Consider the following 26,051-nt stretch of genomic DNA (forward strand, 5'->3'; position numbering starts at 1 on the left):
TATCACATAATAAGACCAATTAGTATTTTTTTATCTGACCCACTTCTCCTTCTTCACAAAATTACATAGATAATATAATCACTAGAATGATGTCAAAAGTTCTGCGCAGATTCTGTGCGTGGCTAGTAGAATGATGCAATAGTTTTCGTCTTCTCGCCAATTATAAGCCACACTCTTGAGTAAAAGCGTTATCTGTTGGTTTTCTGTTTCTGGTGTACTTAACGCGAGACTTCAGAATGGTGGAAGAATGTGACAGGTCATATGCGATATGGAAAAGTATACTGTAGATGGCAAGCTCTTCCCCCGCTCCCCCATATATTCTTACATAGCCTCTCCAAACTTCGATTTGTTCTCTAGTCATAAGAAACACTTCACGGGAAATGCTTCGCTACCACTGATAAGGTTTCAGTCGAAGTTATTATGTGACTTATCGAACTCATTGACAAAAAAAAAAAATTGCTGACAGGAATCCAAAACTAAAGCAATGGACAGAAATGATAAGGAAGAATGGAGATTATATTGAAAGCCTGTAAATATATTTTGTTAATAAATGATTTAATAACAGGAGTACGAACGTTTAGAACGTTTGAAATAATCATTGGATATTATTTATGACCCCCAATACTTCTCTGAAAATTTATTTTTGCACTCTAAATGAAAGAATGTACCAAATACGCAAGAAATATAAATAATACATTCAAAAATGAAATAGAATAAAAAGAATAATAAAAAATAAAGAGGCATAGAAACATGAAACCGAGAAAAATAAAACAAAATATCAAAACTTATGACAAAGCAAGAAATAAGTCCTGAGGAGGTTAAAAATTAGAAAATTTGGAAAGTTAATGCATATTCTGTCCAGAAGAAATCCTAGTAATCCTTAAATTAATTACCTGAAATTGTAGAATCCATTTTCCTGTGTTTACCAATTATTTAAACAAACGCATAAAAGCGATGTCGTATTTTGCGGCTTGTATACGAGACAGCCCCCGTACACTCTGTCCCAGCCGACTAATTCACATTAAAGACAATAATTAAAATGAATTCAGAAATTTAAAATGCAAAAATAAATTGAAAATAACTTGTCTTGTTAAAATAACGCAACAGATGAATTAACTGATTTTGAAACGATCCATGGCCATTACCTTTAATAACCATTTATTGAGATTGCTATTTTTAATTGTGTTGAGCATTCCTTTGACATTTGATAATTGCCACAATGAATAAGAAAGACAGTAATGAATATTTCATATTTAACTGCCAGGAAATTTTATTATCTTGTGACATTTTACCTTAAAAACGACAATTGTCATTAACCATTCATGTAGTGCGTATCCATTACAGTTAGAGGGCCTTAAAGCACGATTTAATTATACGAAGATAAGATCATTTGATTATAAGAGATACAAAGTCTGTCTGATGAAGATCCCTTGTGTCCAAATATATCTTATGACTCATATTCATGCATGGGGGGTGTGGGCATAATAGAATTACATACCCACGTATATAATCATGAACAAGATTCTTATTACTCTAGAGACCCTCTTTGTCACTTGCTTGACTGGCATTCACTTGAAATTAGAGGCCGAATTTATTTAATAGGCCATCGGAAGTAGGAATATCCATTTATTGCTAGTGTAAGAGATCGATCGCTATACAGAGTTAGATGCAGCAGTGGCTTTCCTTATCTTTATGCCTCCATGCTTGTTGGGAATAAATGGATTCACTGATAATACCAAGAATTACAATTTGAAACTGCTACAGATAGTCTGCATAGCAAAATGTGCAACCATTCCTTAATACATTTGGGATAACCCCCATTATTCAACTTTATATAAATCTGTTGGTAGAAATCCTTTCTATTTAACTCCACACGATTACATATCTTCAGAAAAGCAGACGATAAGGCAAGAATGGAGAGAAATACTATTGGGGAAAAAAAGCAGACGATAAGGCAAGAATGGACAGAACTGTCAACCCAAATGAACAACATATTGACGCTGTGCGCCGAGCTATTCTATTTTTGTTAGGGTTCGTATATCTGGCTTTTACCACAAGAGCCACAGGGGTATAGTCAAATGACTCCAAAACACCATCCTGCACTTCGTTAGACGAGAAAAACAGTGGGAGTACGTTGGGAGTTATTTTTATTTAGCTAGTAGAAGTCGCCTGTGGCAAATATTTCGCTGGAGTCATGTCCACTTGCGTCTTAATGTGACGTGTTAGCGAGAAATCGGAGGAAGTATTTTTTTTTTGTCTTGTTTTTTACTTTGACTAAAAGGAAAGGCCATTATCGTCATCATCACCAATAATTTTTCAATGAGATTTATGGAATTTATTTAATATACGCAATAAATAGCTACGCTTGAATCTCATAGGGAAAAATATTGAAATCTATAAAATAAAATAAAAATTACGACAACCTATAAAAATAAAATAAAAAAGTCAAATCCATCTACAAGCAGACGCAATAAGAGATTAAAGAATTTTAAATGTTATTTCGAATTTTTTCATTGTTCTGTTTCTTCTAAATCCTAAAATTATTCGCACGACAGTGAAAAAATATTATTCCCATAACTCTTAATTAAGAAAGTCGGCATTTTCATGAAGGATTATAATGAGATGCTTGTAGCAATCTTTTGATTTTAGTCATGGGGAATTTTAAAGACTTACGTCACAGAGGAATTCTCATGTCAGAATCCATCCCTAGGGAGAGGACATAAAACCAGAAAACAAAACAAATTCGCCGGAATAGAAAGGATACTGAAAAGGTCATGACAATAATTCTTATTTATGATATTGGAACAATTCAGGTAATATTTTTTTCAATATTTGTTTGATAATTTTCATTTTAAATGACCATACAGTAGCTATTAGCATATTTTCTTAACTTCATTCTTATAACGACTTTTACAGGAAACTTTAGGAAATTTTTAATAATATTCATCTCGAGTTCTCTAATTTCTCGGTATTATACGTAAGACCCTGTTTCCCTGGGGTGTCTGCGGTTGTGGTCTCTCATCTTTGTTACTCTAGAGGTCGGTTTAATTATCTTGGTTTCATCACACGGCTAGTGACAACCTCACTTGTTCTATCAGCTTTTGTTGTAACAAGACTACTTCCGTCGAGATGGGAGCAGTTAAAGCAATGATATGTATCATATATGTGTTGGATTATTTTATAGTATATTTACACGCCTGTACGTTTATTAAAATAAAGAAACAGTTAAATAACGGAAGATTTTTTTACGGATAAACTAAAAGCCAAAATTAAGGCTATCATCAAATGCACAGACGTATGCGTTTGATGATACCCAAGAATATGAAGAAACTATGACAATGATCTAATGCTAATATAATTAAAACATCTATATTTACAAAAATAAATATTATACTACAATTACTAATTAACTTGTAGCAGAAATCTGCCGGTAGATCACTACACGTCGCTGATTAAAAAAAAAAAAACATTGAAACATTCGATAAACTAATTCAAATCTATAATTCTATAAAAATGCAAAAAGAAGTTAAGTTTTCTGAGCAAGCGATTGTAGTTCGCATTATATTTAAATGAAATTTGTTTTAAACAAATAAAATGCTTGTAGATTATTACAGATGTCGCTGTTGAAAGTGGCAGACGACAATGTAGTCCAAATCTATAATTCTGCAAAAATGCAAAAAAGTTATTTTTCTGAGATTAACGTTCGAAATAATTGTGATTCTACAGTTTTTAAAATAATGATGGGCTTGTAGCTTGTAGTTGGGAATGTCGGAAAGTTTTATTGGCCAAAAATAATTGCTAGCTGTTCAGTGAATTGAATGGAAAAGGCAAGCTACATACATTCCTAAATTACAAAGCTATTGTTGTAGCTTGGTTACAGCTATTAAATGGGGCAGCACAGAAGATTAATTTATGTGTGGAAAGCTAGAACTTCAAGTACGTAATAGAGAGATGACCAGAGATTGCTCATAATATATAAAGGTTTAATTTGAAATCCCAAATGCTATCCAAAGTATTATATGGGAGTGCAAATGCAGTTTATACCCAACTTTTTGAAGTTGCGTTCTATTCTTTGAGAGAGAAATGCATACACCGAGTATCATAAGCATTATTCAGGTTATCCTGTAGGCCAATAGTGAGTGACAATGCAGGCAAAAAAGTTACAGATGTCCCAGAGGATCACTTGGAGTTTCGCACTCCAAGCATTTTCTCTTGTGTTTGTTTTATGAGTTGTGCATTTGCAGACAGCCTGCCGACTTTGTATTCAAATGCCTCACATTTCTTACAGTAGAAGTTGTGCTCGCCGTTCTGTGGTGTCGAGGTTCGGTTCGCCCACGTCTATTCCGGCCGGGGTCTCCCCACTAGCTACATGCTACACTCGGTATCGATCTGTTTCGAGTTCGTCCACCACTCAGCCTGTCTTGTTACTCTAGGGTTGTACGCAGGCGCGCGCCTCTCTCCAGAACGTCCCTGGGTTAATACTGCACTGATGTGTCGGTTACAAGAATCAAAACGGAACCCAGTGAGTGCGTTGTTTTTGGGGTTGTGGTGGAGGAGTTAACTTTTTTTTCCATACTTTACTGGGATGGTGGACGGAACTGCTCGATGCTGAATTGTCTAAGAGGTTCTCAAAGTTCTGACAGTGTAAGAAATTACTTGTAGAAAAAAACAGCTCTTTTGAGTGGTGCGATATCTCCCCCTCCCCCCTTATTGAAGCATTCCCTGAAATGCAGACGAACATCAGTAAAGTGACGGTAGCCGTGGTTTGTTTTCCGGAGAACATGTCTAATTCTGTAACCGAAGTGACCAACGATACTGATATGGGCATGGGTCCAAAGCGCGATCCGCTGTCGACAGTGGTGCCTATGACCTTAGTGTATGCCGTAATTCTAGTTACGGGAGTTGCGGGAAATATATCCACCTGTGTAGTGATTGCACGCAACAAGTACATGCATACGGCTACAAACTATTATTTGTTCAGTCTGGCCATCTCCGACTTGCTGCTGTTGGTGTTGGGCTTACCCCAGGAAATGTATCAGCTCTGGGAGAGATATCCGTACGTATTTGGGGAAAGCTTCTGCATTATCCGTGGGTTAACGTCGGAAACTTCTACAAATGCATCCATTCTAACCATCACAGCGTTCACTGTGGAACGATATGTGGCTATTTGTCACCCTTTAAGAGCCCACACCATGTCCCATCTACCAAGAGCCATACGGTCAATCTTAGCGGTATGGACAGTCGCTGCTCTTTGCGCCATCCCTCTGGCCCTTCAGTTTGGGATCGTGTACGAAGACTCGATAGACGGAGAAGTGCTCTGTGAAATTGCTATATGCACCATCAAGGAACCTCTACCGCATGCTTTTGAGATCTCCACATTTCTCTTTTTTGTTTTGCCTATTAGCGTCATATCAGTGCTGTATATCTTGATAGGGTTACGCCTTCGACGATCAACCGTCGGCCAGCGTGATAATTCTCCGGAAACTGCAAACGGAGGTGCTGGAGCTAAGCGACAAAGTGTCAGCTCTAGAAGAGCAGTGGTCAAGATGCTAGGTAACTTGAATTTTTCCTTTATCCCTGGTTTGAAATAGTCACAACGGTATTTACTTATATATTTGCTGTGTCATTAAGGTGGCTATGAAAATACTTGGATTTTATGTGTTTCTCATAGTTATTTCGATGCTTTTATACCTACAATTTTCTTTTGTTTGAAATGCTCAATTGAAGATTAGTTTTAACGAGTCACACACACACACACACACACACACACACACACACACACACACACACACACACACACACACACACACACACACACACACACACACACAAATTAATTCTTTCATTTCAATATATGTACGCCTCCTAAAATTCGCACATCTTTGCTGTCTAAAAACAAAATACCCCCCCACACACACACACACCATCTTTCTTTACCGATATTTATTTATTAAAATCATATATTGTGCAATTCAAGCCTCTGTTATTAGTTTTCTTTGGTTATGTAGTTAATGTTATTTAGCGTGATATTTTCTGTGACGAAGATTACAAAGTTATGTAAAATAAATTCAAAAATATAAAAAAGAAGTACTGAAAATTGTGTGTGTATGTGGGGAGGTATTTGTGTGAAAGATACTGGAATTGGCATTATGGAAGATGCGACTACTGCGAAGTATTATACCTCTTAATTATGTGTTTTGCAGACAGTTTGTCTGTTTTGAGAGAGAGAGAGAGAGAGAAATCTCTCCTAGTTCCTTACATGATTCTAACCTATATGGAAGTAGGAGGGTTTTTCGGTTCTCTGAACTTATGAACTTTTCGGTTAAAGTTCATAGGTTCTTTTTAATGTTTTTCGAGTCTGGAACTAGATTTGAACCCATTTTGTTTAACTAGAAGACATGGTCCCTCTTTCAACTATAATGTGTGTGTGTGTGTGTGTGTGTGTGTGTGTGTGTGTGTGTGTGTGTGTGTGTGTGTGTGTGTGTGTGTGTGTGTGTGTGTGTGTGTGTGTGTGTGTGTGTGTGTGTGTGTGTGTGTGTGTGTGTGTGTGTGTGTGTGTGTGTGTGTGTGTGTGTGTGTGTGTGTGTGTGTGTTTCTATTAAAATAGAATCTATATTTCTGTTTTTAGAATCTGTTTTTTCTATAATGTGTGAGTGTGTGTTTTTTCTATTAAAATAGAATCGCATTCTTGCAATTCTATTTTAATAGAAAAAAGCAAGAAGAAAAGCGAAGAACTTTTTTTTTCGATTAAAATAAGCTTTATTTCTCTCGAACATAATAAAGAAAGAGTGAAAAGATGCCAAGAGGTGGAGACAACCCGAAACAAACTGGACTCTCTCTCTCTCTCGTATTATCTGGATGCGATGTGTTCTTATTATGCATAAAATAATGAATTCTAAAATGTATCTAAATCTATTAAATATTTTGATCAATTTAAGGAAATATCAGATTAGATACATTAGTTAGATCCAAAAGACTACTATGATTTCCCGAGATAAAGGATTACTATCGCAGTTACAGAAGAGTCTATTAACCCAACTATTGATAGGAATCAAGAGTAGTAAACTGGGAACTGACTGATATATAAAATCAACTCTAGAAAGTGCATTAAAACAATTCAAGTTAGAATAAATACAAGAATGTTATTACAAAATAATAATAATAATGATGTTTTTGTTGTAACTAAAATAGTTTAAAATATTTTAAATATTAATTTAAAGATAAAAAGGAGTAGGTCTTCGTTTATCTCTAAACAAAATATGTATTTATTTAAGTAAATGAATAATTTATAGAATATTTGCTTTCAGTTCTAGGTAATCATTTTACATGCACACAAATACAAAAGGCAGAATTATGGTAACTGAATATCTATAATAATACGCCCAACTTGCAGAAAAGAGAATACTGAATATCTAGAGAATAAACAGAACGAAAAGGGGAGGGATTTAAAATACTTTCAACAACTGAATCTGAAGATTCATCTCTAAATAAGAAACAATACATAAACCATCCAAACTCCATATTCCACTATTCAAAAAAGTCAGGTGTGGTTTTCAAACTTTACGTAGCGCCACCTATCTTAGAAATGCTTTCGCAGCCCCAAATGCTAGGGGAATATCTTCATTGTATTTCTTCCTTCTTTTAATTTTTTTACAAATTATCACAGTACGGTATTTTATCGGTTCCAAGCTTTTCAAATTTAAAATGATAAGTGTTAATAAAATAAAAACTGTAACATCTTTATATTATCAGTAACTAAAACATTAATTATTCATGTGTTAATACATGTATAAACCCAGTGAGTGCATTAATTTTATTATATAAAACCATGTTATAAGTAATATATTTACAACTTGTAATAATTCATATATTTATTATAGTTTAGGACTTAAGGCTTCGGATTCCTGCTTGTACTCGTAAATTCTGTGTCCAACAGAAATTTTAACTTAAATAACTGTTTAAATTGAAATAACGTGTACTATTAAGGGTTACTCATATAGTATTTATGCATAAATAAATACTATACGAGTATTTATTAAAAATGTGCGTCCTTCTATTATTCCAGATTAAATTTCCTATTATTACAGACAGTTCTCAGTTGAACTAATACATGTTCTTACATCTAAGTACTTCCGCACATATCTGGATCAATGTTTCGCATGTAAGCTTTAAGACTACGTGGCCACGCACACTTGCAGTGATTAGTATTTATTTTGGTAAATCCAGTATAATTTGTTAATCTTCTTCTGTGTTAATATATTTTCTTCTTTTTTCTGTACTTTATACGTAAGAAATGCGTTCTGGCATGCAGTAATCTTTTATAAATCAGGGTAATGTAAAGCATTTTAAAATATACTTATTATTAATTATACGTATAAAATATAAATTAAAATATATGTATAAAACATGCGTATAAGATAATCTGATAACCGTAAGTTATGATGTTTCATAGATGGTGCTGCTAAGTTATTGGAACATCAAATAGTTACTTGCATGAGAAAGGCATCACGTAATGTCAATCCGTTAAGCTAACTTCTCATGAATCTACCTATTGCTGAGGACCTTTCTTCTATCATACGACAGAACCATTAATTTCCAAACATGTCTGTCCATATAATGAATAAGTGCCATTCAAATACAGTAGAATACCAAACGCTATTTACTGTAATGTCATATCTGGATTTCATTCTGGGTTAATTTGGCTAATCATGGTTTTGTTAGAAATAACAATCTTTATTCCATTCTGACGAAATGTTTTGTTTTCTATCGTTTTCGCTTCTGAGAAGTTTTTGGATAATTGAAATTACTGTGGTGGAAATTTTTAAAGTTTTCCTGATCTGTTTTATGTTGAGTTGAAAATTCGTCAACGAAGCATGCATAAGTCTAGGAATCTGTGCATAGGTTTTTCAAGTTTCTACTGACTTCGCACATTCGGGGATTGCTATTATACTGATGCACACAGTAAAATTCAATTTTACTATCAAAACATCACAAGAAACATTGATTATATATATAATCTTTATTCCATTCTGACGTTTTAATTTTCTGTTGTTTTCGCTTCTGAGAAGTTTCTGGATTATTGAAATTATCCAGAAATAGTCTGCATTTCTTGCAGACTATATGACACCATTTTAAGTCATGCCGATTGCTATTCTTAACGCGCGAGTGTTTATCTTGTGATGCGGTTCAAAGTAGTTCTTTCAAAGAGATATATTGCTTCTGCAATTATATTATATTACAAATAAATTTTCTTTGTTTGGCTTTTCCTAATTTTGTGGAGTCCTTTATTTAGGTTATTTACAATTTTGCAGCTAATTTCTGCAAATGAAAAGTCACTTTTAAGTGTGCCTTCTTTTTAATGAGCGATTTTAATGCAATACATATTTTAAGAAAAATTATTTTAAGTTTATTAAGTGCAGAGTGAAAGAACATGTCTACCATTATCTGGAAAAATGAATTGCTCAAGTTTCATTTATCCTTTACTGTTTTGCGAGGAATGTGGAAGTTTCTACTTGAACAACAGACCGCATTTACAGTATACACAACACACGCTGTGCATACAATGAATTCTTTTACGCTTCTTGTTGCTCGTTAATCTACAACCAACCAGTCACCTTTTTTGCATCTCGTTTAGGAAGTATTTATTTCTTTAAAGATTTTTTTAAAATTTGCTTGTAATTAAATGTTGAAATTCATCAGTTTTTTTTTTTTAAATAGCAAACACGTTGCATAGTTGGGATTTATTCAATTTAAACCACGTCTCCAAGCATTCCAAGAGTTGCCATTTAATAATATAATTACAGAACCATGACATTACTACCATAAAAATGATAAGCAAAAAAAAGGCATAAATAAAGTGGTGAGAACAGCACTTTTCAAAGAAGCGAGTTATCTGAATTGATGATTTTTCTTTTCAGCAGTATTAAAATATAAATATGCCAAAAGATGTAATTTGTTTCTGAATATTTGCACTAGACAACTCTTATCGTTTTGTCATGCGTACATCATATTTTTGATTTTGGAAATTAGAAAATATGGAAACATATTAAGAAGGGATGTAACCATTTATGGAATTAATCCGGTTTCAGTTTTATCCTTACGTGCAATGTCAGATCAGGATCAGCAATTGTGACAATAATGAACTCTATGAGCTATGCATTAATCAATAAAGAAAGAATCTTTAAGTATCTTACATTAGTTTGGTAGGAACGTACTATTCCCCCTCCTTTTTTTTCCTCCTCACCGATTGTAGGTGAGCCTGTTTGAGAAATAGATTTACAATTCGGCATTTGAAAGATTAGCATTTTTCTGATATAAAATTATTGCTCAGTTGAAATGATTCGTATTAGCTAATTAAAATAAAATTATTTTCTTAGTTATATGGAAAGTAATGCGTTCAATTAATTGGGTATATATACGTAATTTCATTTGAAAAATAACATCAATCTCTTTATTTAACAATTGTAGGAAATTAATTTGACATTTTTGTTAAGGTTCACAAATGATGTCTAAAAGCAATTAAAGCAGAAGCAACCTTAATGATAGTAAGGATAAATGGTTACATCTGCTTATTCAAGTTAGGAGTTCTCTGCATTCGATTATTTAATGAGAACTTCTATTGACAACAATGTGGTCTACGATCTGCGATTGCATGGATGAAATCAAGCATGCGGAGGACATCTGTATACAATGAGCTATTCTGTTAGATAAGCTAGGATTAGCAATTGTCTGTTTGTTCTCCTGGGAAGAAACGGGACAATGATGACGATATATAATAGTCCTTATGACAAACGACATCGCAGAAATAGAGATTGCTTTTCCATGAACATTCATTGTTACTATGTTACTTCAACAAATTGATATTTTGGCTGTTCCTATGGTGACATACGATGATGTAATACAGAAGTATTACAGACAGTCACTGAAAAATTATCGTGAAACTGCAATAGAGGGCGTATTTGCCTTTCATTGCGAAGTTTTAATGCAACGCATCACAGTGGGGATTTCGAACTACGTAGGTATCTCCTCTAGGTCATTATGGAGCAAGATAGCATGCAGAGATATTTATTATAGATGAAAAAGAGGTTCCGGAAGAGAAAAATCATTACTATGATTTTTAGTAATTTTTAGATTTTTAATTTAACACCTCACCGCATTTAGTGGCTGTCTGTTATGAGTTGTGATATATATAGGGATTTTGTTATTGCACGTGACATCCAATCCCTGCCATCATCTATAGTAGAAGTGTCGGGGGAGAAGTGATACTGGTTGTGGCACTTTGGGAATTTCTGCTAGTTTCTCACTGAAGGTTCAGAAAACCAAACGAGTTTGTGGCCCTTAGGGAGGTTGTGTGACCGAGTCTAAGGATAGCAGTCGATACAGAACTGTTTTCCGCAGTCGTGGGACAGCATGCGCAGTAGCTAATAAAATATGCCGGTCACCACACTGTACACATCTCATCTAACTTCACAGCATTTCTCACAGGATTTAACCTGTGAAGCTATACTAGAATAAATATTTGCATTCTCGCCGATCTTAATAAATCTCAAAATACTAGCACAATGAATTCTCACAAATCTTACAAATAACAGTCATCTTAACATGCTAACTAATAATTGTGCAATTCACACCACACAATAATAAACCGATTACTAGTTCCTATAGTATAAATCACAGGAACATACTAACTACAAAACTTCTTACGCTTTATAAGAGCCATGTGAAAAATTTAAAGGTGTACTCTATTTTGTTTACAAGTTTAGAAAATAAGTTATGTTTTCAAAGTTTTAAATTATGTTAAATACAACATATAAGTCGCATGATTATTTCTAACAGCAGTATCTAAAATTTGAAAAAAGAATACATCACATAAGATGAGTTATATTAAGTCAAGTAACTTTTATTAAGTGGCATGACTGGCTCTGCTATTATGTAGCAAAGGATCGCCATATAATAAATGCTGGCGACACACACACACACACACACACACACACACACACACACATACACACAGAAATTGTGTGTTCGGTGGATTATTCCGTTCCATTATGTTCTGTTCAATAATGATACTCATAAAAATCTCAATTTAGTGGTTTTATTACTTTAACGAGTTGATTTCTTTAAGAAAAACTTTGAGAGAATACTGAGAAAGACTTCAGTCTTGAAAATAAATGTTTAATGTTCATTAAGAAACAAATCCGCGTTAAAGTTGGAATTCAACATAAATCTAAACATTACACTAATTATACATTAATTAAGCCATTTAAATTGGTAAGAAAAACATATTATTAAACAGACGAGATTTTCTTACTTCTCACAGCAGTTGTTTTCTCCTCCCTACGACGTTCAAGAGAAAAAAATGTAATCTTATCTATTCCCCCACCCCTAATTGCTTTTTCGATAAATTAACAAAAGAATGCAGGTTTAAAGTTGCCTTGGGAATAATAAGAGCCCACATGACAACACCATATAAGTCAATAGGAAGTTTTTTTTCTTTTAAACTTTTTTTTATTTAACTGCATTTTCTTTTAAACGTTCTTTATATTCTTCATTTTTGCCTTACAGAACGTAGAGGTTTTTTTTTGTTTTGTTTTTTATGTCTAGTTTTGCAACCAGCATACATTTGTAATTCTAAAGCTCTTCATTTAAAGTTGATTTCATCTTTGCAGTTGCAGTTAATCAGACTTCAGTATTTATGCTGATTATTCCGTTTGAATAATAAGTTGAGAAAAGCTGCTCCTGTTTCTTATAGCGCTAAATACTAATTTGAAATCTACAAAATTAATATTCTTTGTCGATTTTATTTATATTCGTTTAGCAGGACTTGTTTGTTTTACCAGAATTTCATTACGTAGAAAGACTGAAGCTCCAAGCAAATAAATTAATGAATATACTTGATTGATAATGAAATCTGCATAATTTGCACAAAACTAAATTGGAAGAAATAAGTAGATTTTTCCAACTAGATGCATAAAAATTATTATATTTCATGGCAAAAGAACTATTCCGATAATTGCCTGAACTCTCTGACATTTCCTTCTAAGTTAAAAGTGTACTTCTTCTGTAATTTGAAACAATAATTTTTAAATTATAGAAACTAAAGTAGTAACACAATTCTTTTCAAAACTAGAACGCAAAGAATGAGCAATACTTGAGGGCGAAATGGTATTAACTCAATTAGCATATTATTAATGGTGGGTCGTCCTCTAGCGATGTTCATAATATACTTCTCCCATAGTAATGTGATTTACGTCAATCAAGGTTATGGCTGAATACAAAAAGGTCAAAAAAGATTTCCAATTCAATAAAAATCCTTGAATTCATTTATTGAATGTACAGAGTTTAAAATTTATTTATCTATTGAAAGATAATTGGGTTTTTATAAAACTCATTGCATATTTATATATGCTAATACTTTTTTTCATCTTCAAGACCTATTCGGAAAATAACCGAATACGAAGTCAGATTCGCAGGCCGTAACAGAGGAATTAATCTCCAATTTTTCAATAATATAATGAAATTAGCTTGCCTATTAGTCATTAATAAACTTACTAAAGTTTAATTTTCAGATTTTGAAACATTTCTCAGTTATATTAAAAAATCGATATAGTTTCCTGAAATAATATTGGTATTTTTAAATTCACGTTTTTCGAACTGTTAGCAGTTACCTTACCTAATGTAGTTATTTCTCTACGCACAAAAAAGTTTGTGCGCATGCGTGCTAATCTAGGCAAGCGTCAAGATGGTGACAGTTTAAGCGAAAAATCTCAGTGTATTTTATAACACGCAAAAAATTTTTATACTATAATATAAAAGATTTACAGAAACTGGCAACATTGAGAAACATGTCTAAGAACGCCATTCTATTTCTGGAATGGTTGATTAAGTAGATCAATTAATTATTCAGACTAATTCAATATTTTATTCAACAATAAAAAAAAATTCGCTTTTCCCATTTTTCCGGAACTCTCTACATATCTTAATGACTAGTTTAGATAAATGTCTAAAGCCACTTTTAAAATTTCCTCTGAGTTGCTTTGCTTGTAAATTTATATTTTACATAATGTTTGACTATTTTATTGGAACAGCGATAATCAGTTACAAATATCGTAACTAGTGTATCATGATAGTTTCATTTTTACGATTAATTTTCTTCTCAATTTCAATTAATGTATGGAATTTTTCTGGAATCGACCAAACAACTAAGGCCAGCATATTGCTTGTCATCGTATGTATTCCTCAAGGCTAGTTTACGGGATAATAAAACTCAAATTTCCACCTTTTTTTTTCCACTTATATGTTTTTATATGTTTGATTTAAAGAATCGGCAATCAGTCTTTGTAAAAGTCTTAATTCTCTATTTAAAAAAATTAACAAGAGGCTTGTAAAAATAATTTTTAAAATGCCGATTTGTTTGAACCTTCCACTACTGTTGAAGTTCCTATAGAAGTTTACTGTTTTGTTGTTGAAGGTTCTAGAATAGCAAAACAAGTCATGGTGTAGCTCATCGAACACTGATAACCCGACTTAAAATATCAAACAGGACTGGATGTAAGTCCTTCACTGTTGCTATTAAGTTTATGAAATCCACATTAGTCTGGTCCTTTCATGAAGATGCCCTAAAAATGTGAATCAGGATTTGATTCCGATCAGGAAATTTTGAATTTCTAGATGGGGAGGATATCAAACGAGTTGTCCTAATCTAGAATTCGAACGCCAGAGGCAAACCATACGTTATCCGCCAGATAATGCAGTGACGATGGCATTAAAGGAAAAATGCCCGTGAAATGGTCAAAATATTCGTGAAAAATTAATACAGTTTACGATTAATTTCTTTGAATATTCGAGAATACAGGAGACACCACTACGTTTTTTTTTATTATATTTATTATTTTCTTGAAACAGATTATTACGAGTCATAATCTAATTACTGTAATTTCATCTATATTTCATAGGAAATATAGAAAGAAACTTAAAAGTTTCGAAATTTACCAGAAAGCTTATGAGAATATAACCTTCTGCATCGGAGTTGCCTTGATGTGTTTTCCTCAACCCACTGGTTAGTGGGGGTAACAGTGCTGCTTCTTTACTAGGGAATTATTATAGAGCAAGGCGGTTTCCCGTTCTCTTCCTTACACAACAGTATACAATGTTTGTATTTATGTGTGTGCACGAGTTCGTTTGCCTGTTTTGATTGATGAAAAACCCAACTTTATAGGAGAAAAGCCTTCTACCTCCGCACGAGACCGGCAACTCACTTTTGATTGAAAAGCCCTAATAAAGGTTCTTCAAGCCATAGATGCGATATTCGAACCCAGGTCTTTCCAATCAAAGAGCTCGGTCGAAACTAAATGAGCTGAGGAGGCTGCTGCTGCCTTGGTATATGCCACTAATAAAGGCTCATGGACAGAGTTCGTGTCTTTTATAAAAGTCTCTGTGCTTTAGTAAATGATTATTCTGTAAGACATAGCCAAAGGTATTGGTGATTTTACTGGGGGAAAACATTTCATTAGCTGATAAGCATGTGTTTTAATAATTATTTGCCATTTGTCAGTAAAGAGTTATATTGGTAAGTCAGATCAGACGTTTGGCAAAAAGGATGGGCATTCTCTTATTCTCAACTCTCCTCTTTATATTCCTCTTAAGTCAACATTTTAAAAGTATACAGCATTTTATAATAAAAAAAATAACTCGCACTAAATTTGAAGATCAATATAGCTTTCAGAATTTTTTTTAATAAATTTTTATTAAACTTATAAGACGTACAGAAACAAAAAAACATACGAAGAGGGAGGAGTCTACCAAAAAAGAATCATATATTATATAAAACAATGAAGAGAGAGAGAGAGAGACTACGAGAAAGATGGGTGGATGATACAATGAGGGATCTCATAAAGATGGGAATTAAGATGATGGAAAAGGAAGGTGAGAGGAGAAAAGAGTGGGCTGCTATTTTGATGGAGGTCTGTTGGCGAATTTAATAGACATCTGTAGCCGTGTACTAAATTCTCTATCACTGTTAGTATAATCATCATTCTGACATTATCACACGCGTCTTCACTTTCATTATGCATAAAATCTTCACTTTCTTCTTGAAAGATCATCACTTTCTGCGTGCATAAAATCATCTTCACTGCCATCTACTGCTCGCGACTTTTACAAGTTTCTAGGAGCATGCCAACGAATGGGTGGTAATAATGAATCGATAGCAGCTTTTCGATATACATCCTTCAGTTTTGTTTCGTACTAGAATGTTATGGTAGCTTTAGTGTGTGGGGAACCACACAGTAAGTTGTTTTTATTGAGGTAGAATACGATTGTGATTGACAGTTATCTATAAAAGAGAATAAATACCAAACATTTAGTGAAACTTGAGTATAAAAGGTTCAGAAATTATTGAAATGCTAAAATCATATTTACAAAGATGACGGGATGTCTAGACCTCGTGTTATCCAAAATGCACTTATTAAGACAGCGACGATTTTAACGATGATAAGTGATCCAGACATCTAACAACAACATGCTGAGATGGAAATGTTGCAAAATGAAAATGTTTGATAGGAAACGACAGTCGTTCAAATGTAAAAATAATCGCAGAAGAAATTAGTATCATCAGAGAAACCAGTAAGATTAATATTAACAACAAAACATTTGATTTGCTTTAAGATTCGAAAAAAAAAAGTTGCCAACGTGCATTTTTAGCAAATAAGAACGCCGCTTACTCAGGCTATAATTATGGACCTGACGGTATCTGACTCCTTTCAATTCTCAAAATTAAAATAAAGGAAAAAAACCTGAAAATAAGAAAATCCCTTTTAAATTAACCTTAAAGAAAATGAACTGATTGGTTATTTCGAAAGCCATAAAATATGTTAGAATTCATGCAACAATCCAATGGGAATATTTCGAAAGGAGAGCTGGAACGAAGAGAGTTAACATAAGAATGTGAAATTTTTCACAGATAAATATTTAAGAGAATCTTCAATTTCTTTTCGGATATTAAGGAGATTATTAAGGAAGTAAATATTAAACAATTGCTAAAATAACTAAGAAATCTAAAATTACAATAAACAGCAATAACTAAATTCTATATTAAGTTCGCAACCTTTTATTCTCACCATCCCCATCCTATGATTGAAAACAAGCAGTTTTGCCAATCTTTTTTCACCTCATTTTAAATGCTCATCTGCTTATATTGTTCGTACAGAAACCTGTTTGCTTTCTAACAAGGCTGACATTCCACTTCTTCATTACCCAAAGTTATATAATAACAGTGACAAAATATTACATTTAGAGCGTGAAACTATCATTTCATCCTTTAAGCTATGCACTGACTAATAATTACACGCATTAACGTGTTTGTAGTGCAATAAAGTACCTTCTTTCCCCCACACACACCACTAAAAATAATACTGGTAGATCTCATTACGAATAATTGCCCTTATGGGTAGTGAGTGCATCCAGTGTAAATGAATTTAAGGGAAGGTATGATAGCTGGGTTGGGTAATTTATAGCCTCCCTCGATGAGTCCTTGACCCCCAGGAGGTTTCAGATAATAATAATAATAATAATAATAATAATAATAATAAATTTTGTTGTCGCACGTCAAAATTTTTCAGAAAATTCTTCCCGGTTATGAATTACCTTTTGTGGAAGGAGATGGCAGAAATACCAGAGAACAATGATCTGAATCATTAGATCAATAGAAATACCAATAATCAAGATTTCCTTGCAGAATTATCAATAGAATTACAGTACACTGTACTTAAAAGCAGCGCATGTTCACGCACATTGCAGATTAATGTTTCAACGCAATAAAATATTTCCTAATTTTATTATGATTTTATTATTTTTAAAATATGTTAAAATGCTTTTTAATTGTTTTAATGTAAATAAACATTGTACAATAACGATTAGTGACGAACATAATTTAAAAAGAAAAGGGGGATAAAAGGGAACAAATGGAGATGTAGCGTCAACAGTAATTTCAGCCTTGAAACCACCAGGACTCTGTATTAGCTTTAAGGCTACAAGGTCCTCATATACTTTTTTTTTTATTCCGAATAATTTTAGGTACAGTCTATCAAAAATAAGTCATTACAGTATTTTGTTTTCTTATTCGGCAGCAAGGTCGCGATAATAAACTGCAGTCCTAAGACTCACTGGTAACGCCAGTGAATTACAGGTACTAGAAACAGCGGGCAATTTTAGAATCGATAAATGGACCACTAAGTTCTATTCCCACCTGAATCACTACGTTCTAGCCGCACACTTGCTAGAATTTGATGATTCTGGCTCTGAATTATTGCTGAAGTGTTACTGGAATCGTTAGATTGAGACAAACATAAAATACTACCTTACCCAACTGATTTTCTCCAATTTGAAAAAATGGAGAAAACACGTTATCTAATGATCCAAAAAAATAAAAAAAATTTAATGATTTAAGAAACTGGTCCAATTTTTAATTAGATAAAATATAATTGAAAACCGCGTAACCACACATTTGAGTTATGTTTGACGTCTTTTCTTTATTGTTAAGGGACGACCAAATGTGGTCAAGCGTTTTGGGACAGGGCCTAAAAATGTGAACCATTTAGTATTTTGTTTATATATTTTTATGTTTATATATTTTTTATATATTTTTATGTTTTATATAATTAAAATAAATTAATTATTTAATTTATTTTAATTTATTAAAATAAATTAAATAATTTATTTTAATAAATTAAATTTCTTAATTTATTTTAACTATATAATTTTAATAATTTTAAATAATTTTAAACAAATCGTTTATACTTAAAGATTGTAAAAAGTCGTTTATACTTTTTTACAATTCATAATGCATTCAAGTATTATCAAAGCACAAACGTGCGTCCATAAATATAAGAGCTATCTGAACGCCAGTATGAAAAAGATTCAGTATCGAATTGTAATACTCATTAATAAGATCATTTACTTACTGTGCCAGATTTAGGAAAAATAAAAATCTTATATTAAATAAATTTAATTAAGTATGAAGCTTGCTTTGGGGAAAAAGAATAATCCCCTACCTTTGTATGAGATCGGTTAATTCTCCTTCAGTTGGATAGCTCGAATAACCAAGTTAGACCTGAATCTGTTCAAACCAAATGACGCATATCGGACTGTCTTTCCGAGTGTGGTATTATTGAGACTACTTAATTTTCAAGTACTGTTTGTTCTTCCCATTGCAATTATGACTTTTACCAGTGATATATATATATATATATATATATATATATATATATAATCTTTTAAAAATTGTAGTTATGGACAGCTGCGTATGAATCTTTTAAACATACTAAAATTTTTTATTCCTTACTATTAGGAATTAGGCAGTTAATGCGTAAGATACTAGGTCTGAAGATACATGCCATGTTTTTAGAATTTTGGAAAATATTTAATTTTTTTTAAAAATGTTGAATTATAGGTTATAAGAATCTTGATATTCTTATTTTTGTAATGTTATTGAAAATCTTATAAGTGAACTACAAATGTGTGTGTAAACTACACACGCACACACACGCACTCGCGCGCACACGAAATGGTACACTTCCGGAAAAAGAAGAATAATGCATTATCACCTTCGTCACCGCAGTGCAAAATAGAAGCCTGGAGGGTCTGATGATAATGAACAGTATCCAGCTTTATTACGAAACTCATAATGACTTAGATGCCAATGATGGATATTTAATGGGAAAATAATCCAATCCCTTAACCTCACATTTTTAAATTCTTCGCTTATTTAAAACCCAAACTGTCAATAACAGCACCGTGCAAGATCAGATAGCGACAAATGAAATTGGATAATATTCCATATCTGCGGTTTGATTTATTTAATAAAGTTATTCAAGTGATTCAAAATAACTATCAATACCTATACATTATTCCTTAATCGCTTAAAAATTATAAAGAACAATGTTTTTGACAGAAATTATTTCAAAAATAATTCTATTTTTATGTAATACTGATGACTTTACAATTTCTAGAAAATTTCACTATAGATAGAGAATGCATGCCTGGAAATTCAAAAACATCTAATATTCAGAGGGAAATTTCAGAAAAGAACGTCGTTTTTTCGTTTCTACCTGCATTCTGAAAGTTTCCATTCAAATTCTCAAAAGCATTTAGAAATAGAGAGATACCAGAGATCTGACCCCAATATCATTTTTCCAAAGGCAGTTGAAATTATAGGTAGGAAATATACTCAGGACTTATTTTTCCCTACGGTTTAGAAAAATATTTCTAATTTTCCTCCCTTTTTAGAGTCAGGGAAATCAGAATATTAAGATAATATTAAGATAATGTCCACTTTGAAAACATTAACAATTAAATAGAGATATAAAACTTATATTTAAATCATGGTACGACCAGTTCGAGACAAACATACAAAGCATAGACTACATCGTTTGCCTTTACGAAATGCCTTTTATAATTTCTTCTACCAACTCGCTTTCAATATCTGACATCTCGTCTTTCTACCATCACATTCTCTCTAATTCACACGCGCTATGAATTAAATACTATCTTGGAGACGGCCTTGACACAGTGGGACGTGCTCTGCAAATATGAGCTTGTTACCAATAATTGGCAACAAGGCAAACTTTACAAATAAGCGACACAGGTATGCATTAAAAAGTAAATAACTTTATTAAACTATTTTATTAACCAGTAGTTGCCTAATATCTTCAACTTTGTTTACCTGAAGTGAATTATCAAGTGCGAGACAATATTTTAGTTCTGAGGAGGAGAAGGAGGAGGAGGAGGAGATGCTGCAGAAGATAAACTTTGGGGTCGTTTTTGGACTGATTTGGATTCTTTTAAATTGCAGCCTAAGCATCTCAAGCTGTGAGACCATGTATTATATCTGTAAATTGCGTGTATTCTTCTGGCTAATATGTCTGCGTGAAAAACATGTGTTTGCGGAAGGGAAACGAAGGTGAGTTTTTCCAACTAAAGGAATTCGTCCATATCAACTAAGATACGCCGGTTCGTATTTTGAATGTTCACAGTCACAGTAACTGAACGATGAGTTACAATCGAACTAATTCAATTATTTTAATTACCTTAATTTCAGTTATTCTTAAGGGAGTAGGCGGATCTCTCGTAGCTCCAACTAACTCTGTGGTAATCGGAAAGGAAAGTATGTCTCTGCCCTTAGCCGTCATTGATAACTGAGCCAATACTATGGGTGATTTTACAAGCATCACGGCGAAAGTACGCGAAAGAATGCCTGAAATAATAGAAGTACAGGTTTAGGTTCAGGATGAGTTTTAGCTACGCGCCGAAGTCTAGATTTTCTGGGGGTCAATGTTAGTTCCAGGGTTTACAACATTCGAAAATAAGGCTGAAAGAAAGCTTCAGAAAAGTTCCTACAGTTGGCGACTAGAATCGATCCTAAAACCATATTTCGTTTGGAATTCTACTATTATGGTGGAACGAGAGAGAGAGAGAGAGAGAGAAGAGGTGAAACGTGCTCACATGACTGAAACTGGAATGAGGTATACAAATAATTTCTAGTTATTTATTAACAACATAAGTTTCCGTCCTAATTACACGTGACTTCAGCTGTAAAATCGATCCTAAAAAAAACTAAAAGATAGACTTGAAAACAGTAAAAGATTAGCATGATAACAACAAATGAGGTATTATGTTAGTAGCGAGCACGTGTTCATTGTTGTGCATGTAAGCGTGCTCTTGTTTGTGTATTTGAGACAGCATACCAGAGATACGAAGCCACAACTGAAGATAACACGTCATCCCGTATGATCTTCAGCTAATCCATATAATGCTTCACTAAAAAGACACTAAGTTCGAGAATGATTCAGAAATCGTATGACAAGACCTAGGGGAAAATCTAACAGTCTAATGCAGACATTATTAGATCCTGCACACTTGAATATAAACTCCAGCATTAAACTGAATGTTTCCAAGCTGTATTCAAGAATGGGCTACTCATTCTTATGGAATAATTTGTTATCAGAATTAAAAATGAATATGCGTATTGCTGTGCGTATATATATATATATATATATATATATATACCGGGTGATCCAAAAGTAACAGAAAAAGTAAAAATTCAATAATTCGAAAAGTATAGACAGTAGAACGATGCGGTTTTTCACAGAAATGCACAGAAAGACATGGGATTTTTTTTAATAACTAAAAATTTTATTACCAGAATATTACATTTGCCACCGACAGGTGGCGCTTCAGTTGTATCAGTAGTTTGTGTAGTGGCGCAGCACAGTTCGGAACGCCAGCAGATTACAAATGTTCAATGTGACGGCCGTCATTCATGAAAATGAATAATGTGGCACGACATTCATGCCACGAAAGAGACGTGGCACGACACCCTGCACAGCATCGAAGACGGTTTCAGCTGTAATTCCTGTCACATGATGGCGAATAGCTTCTTTCAACATGGCCAATGACGTCGGCCGACCTCTGTACACCTCTGATTTCAAGTAGCCCCATAACGAAAACGCCCATGGTGTAAAGTTTGGAGATCTTGATGGCCATTCGTGCGGGAAAGAGCGACTGAGGACACGGTCATCGCCAAATGTCGATCGCAGCAGGTGCTGGACAGGACCTGTGATGTGGAAGTGTTCCATCAAGAGGCAAGCGCTACACTATGGAGCGCTTGCCTCTCTTGCACATTCGGAGTTCTGATAATACAGCTTAAAACTATAAGTGCTTTATCTCGTAATGATAACATGCCTCATTCACCTTGGCAGAACGTTTAACTTCAGTAATAAACGTTAAATGCTGAAAGTTTAACTTCAGTATTCACTACATCTGAAATTTACCTACCTCACAGTTTAAATAGTGACAGCTACAGCTCTGGGATCGCTACAGCGCCACCTGTCGGTGACAAATGTAACTATTCTGGCAATAAAATTTTTCGTTATTAAAAAAAATCACATGTCTTTCTGTGCAATTCTGTGAAAACCGCATCGTGCTACTGTCTATACTTTTCGAATTATTGAATTTTTATTTTTTCTGTGACTTTTGGATCACCCGGTATATATATATATATATATATATATATATATATATATATGTTTCTGGTGTTCTTGTTCTCCAAAATAAGATTTCAAAATGGAGGAAGAATATGGCTCAGATAGAATATCATGCAACTCATGCAAGACTTCACGAGAAGTATCTGATTTTCGATACTTCTCGTGTACGAATGGCAAGTGCTTACTCATTCTTGAGTACAGTTCTGCAATGAGTCCTCCAGATTTCGATCTGTTCCATAATAACCACGCCATGGGAAATGCTTCACCATCATTGACGATTCCCTGAAGTGACCTGACTTATGAAACCAACAGAAAAGCGGGAGGAAAACTCCTCCCGGAAATCGGCATTCTGTAAAAAAATTTCTATGTGATATTAGATTCTAAATCAACGATTTCGCACCCTTTCATACACTGAAGAGCTTTAACACGAATTCAACTTCCATTTCCTTATCTTTACATCAGAATCTATGACCAACACAATATGAAAATGCTTCAAGAAAATCTTAACGATACGATAAGAGATCGCTACTTGTAGAGGATTTACAGCGAGTAATCTCTTATGCAGTTTTGGAGACGAGGTCGGCAAAAAATATCTTTCACTGTTGTAAAGCCACTGCTGCTTTTCTGATATTCCAGTCGAAGGATTTTTTGTGAATAAACTTTTTCTATAACCGCAGAAGACTAAACAGAGGAATTATCTGCTGCTAAAACTGGAATTCGTGTTTGTTTTTTTAAGTCGTATTGTTCCAGAAACAGAGAGGATTCACGTCTGAAAAACTAATGCCAATTTCTGTTTATTAAGAATCAATCCAATATTGGAGTGTATCATATACTGAAAAAAAGAAGTTTCGTTGTGTGTGTGTGTGTGTGTCACTTTTTATTTATTTATTTATTAATACTGAGATAACGTTGTTGAAAGTTGTGGATCAGTCATGAATAGTACTCGAACAGTTTAATAACCTATTGTCGAATAGTTTCGTTTCAATTACAATTGTATTATTGTTTCAAGCTGTTAGTTTTATCTGGTCCCCTCTTGTTCAAATTAAATGAACTGCAGCTATTTTAATATACCTCTTTGCATCTATCATGAGTAGATATACCCCTCTGTGGATCATTTTAAAGGGAGGTTTTAATTTCGCCTTATCAAAAAGTAATTAAATTTACCCCCCTGACAACCTCAGGCTTCCAGGTCGTGTTGTCCCAATTTTGGAGTTCACATGGTAGTTCACATCACTTTTGTTTCAAAGACACTTTTGATGAGAGAGGACATTCTCCCTTATCAAAAATGAGTGGTGTTCGGTAAGCTATGTATTACTGGTTATACGTAGTTGACGTCACGATTTCAGAAGTCACATGGTAGCATGCGTAAGCTAGTAACTTTATAAATGGTGAATTAACAAACATTTTAAAATATTTTATAAAATAAACTGCTCATATGAATTTACATATAAACATAAAGTAAACTGTTCATATAACAAAAGACGTAAAAATGCAAATTATTTCATCCTTCATTAAGCGATAAATGCAATTTGTTTTTAATTCGAAGGGATTCGTGTTGTCTTTTTAAGTCGTATTGTTCCAGAAACACAGAGAGGATTCACGTCTGAAAAATTAATGCTAATTTCTATTTATTAAGAATCAATCCAATATTGGAGTGCATCGTATACTGAAAAAAATAGGTTTCGTTGTGTGTGTGTGTGTGTGTGTGTGTGTGTGTGTGTGTGTGTGTGTGTGTGTGTGTGTGTGTGTGTGTGTGTGTGTGTGTGTGTGTGGTTAATTTACTGAACGCTTGTTCCTTTGTGTATTTGTGCATACTCTTGTAACAGTTCAGTTCATCTTTAAACCGCAGATTTCTAGTTTTCTGCAAGTAACATTTCTGATATCATTCTTTCACACATTTCACACATTAAAGAAATACCACTGGTTTTATATTATAACATTCAGGTTACTCATATATGCGGTCATCTCATTAAATGCACAAACATTTTCAACTAAATATGATCCGTCAACTGCTAATAACAACAACAGCCGATATTGAAAAAGGCAACCAAAAATGCTGACATTGGACACGATGTGGCATACTTTTAATCCTTATGAGAATAATTCACAATGGAAAATATCAAAAATGGACAATAATGGAACTTTTTCCTCCCGAACAAGTAATGGTCTCTTTCGATTTCTCTGGTCGTGAACTAAACCCATATTTGTTGGTTATGACAGGCATTGTTATCATGTTTTTGAAATGTATTGCATTTATTGCGCACTGGAGATATTTTTCAATGGCTTTCGCAAAGCAGAAAAAGGCACGATTCCCTATTTACTTCTCTGTGGTGCCTTATCAGCGGTTGATACGGTCTATGAGTCTATCTCTTTCTGTTCAATAACAGTCACGTCTGCTTCCTTCCACTGCAATTCACATGTCCCAATTTGTCCCGGTGTCGTTTGCGATTTAATAGAATCCATGCTTCTGCTTATCCATGGATGCTTCAACAATCTCATTCTCTTCTTTGATCGTAACTTTTGGCATCTTCAAACCGTATGTTTAATTTTCTTTCTTTCGTACCTAAGATAATGTTTGTTTGTTTATATTTTCATACTTCGTGATCAGAGTTTGATGTTTTCGCCACAAAGAGTAAGTCAATTAAGGAACGTTTTTAAACCGAACCCTCATGGGAAATGTAAAAATTGAAGAATAACGAAAGTGAATAACTTTAATCATAGTTAAGTGGTTTGTTCTCTTTTTAAGATTATTTGGCTTACTGATATTAATTGGAGAACGTGCCTCTCAATATATGGTCTACTAACCTAATTAGAATTAGAAATTTAATTAGAATTTGTATGATAAGGTGAATTTTATGTTAAAGAGTGCACTGCATCTCTCTCTCTCTCTCTCTCTCTCTCTCTCTCTCTCTCTCTCTCTCTCTGTCTCTCTCTCTCTCTCTCCATTAACCCGCTATACTGCTTTTACACGGTTTATTTAAATAATTTATTTTACTTTTCTTGGAAATAGTA

At 33.6% G+C, this 26,051-nt stretch overlaps 1 protein-coding gene and 1 pseudogene across 1 annotated transcript in view; one reads left to right on the forward strand and one right to left on the reverse strand.

Moving 5' to 3' along the window:
• LOC150096725 (uncharacterized) overlaps window positions 1–26,051 on the reverse strand; it is a 460,240-nt gene that overhangs the window by 85,682 nt on the left and 348,507 nt on the right. The gene's annotated exons all lie outside the window — the stretch shown is intronic.
• The window catches only part of LOC150096726 (pyrokinin-1 receptor pseudogene), a 151,335-nt pseudogene continuing 130,065 nt past the window's right edge, over window positions 4,782–26,051 (forward strand).

Source organism: Typopeltis vanoorti, chromosome 18 (genome assembly GCF_054136105.1).
Source record: "Typopeltis vanoorti isolate ZY-2024b chromosome 18, IOZ_Tvanoo_1.0, whole genome shotgun sequence".
In the NCBI taxonomy this organism is placed as follows: Eukaryota; Metazoa; Arthropoda; class Arachnida; order Uropygi; family Thelyphonidae; genus Typopeltis; species Typopeltis vanoorti.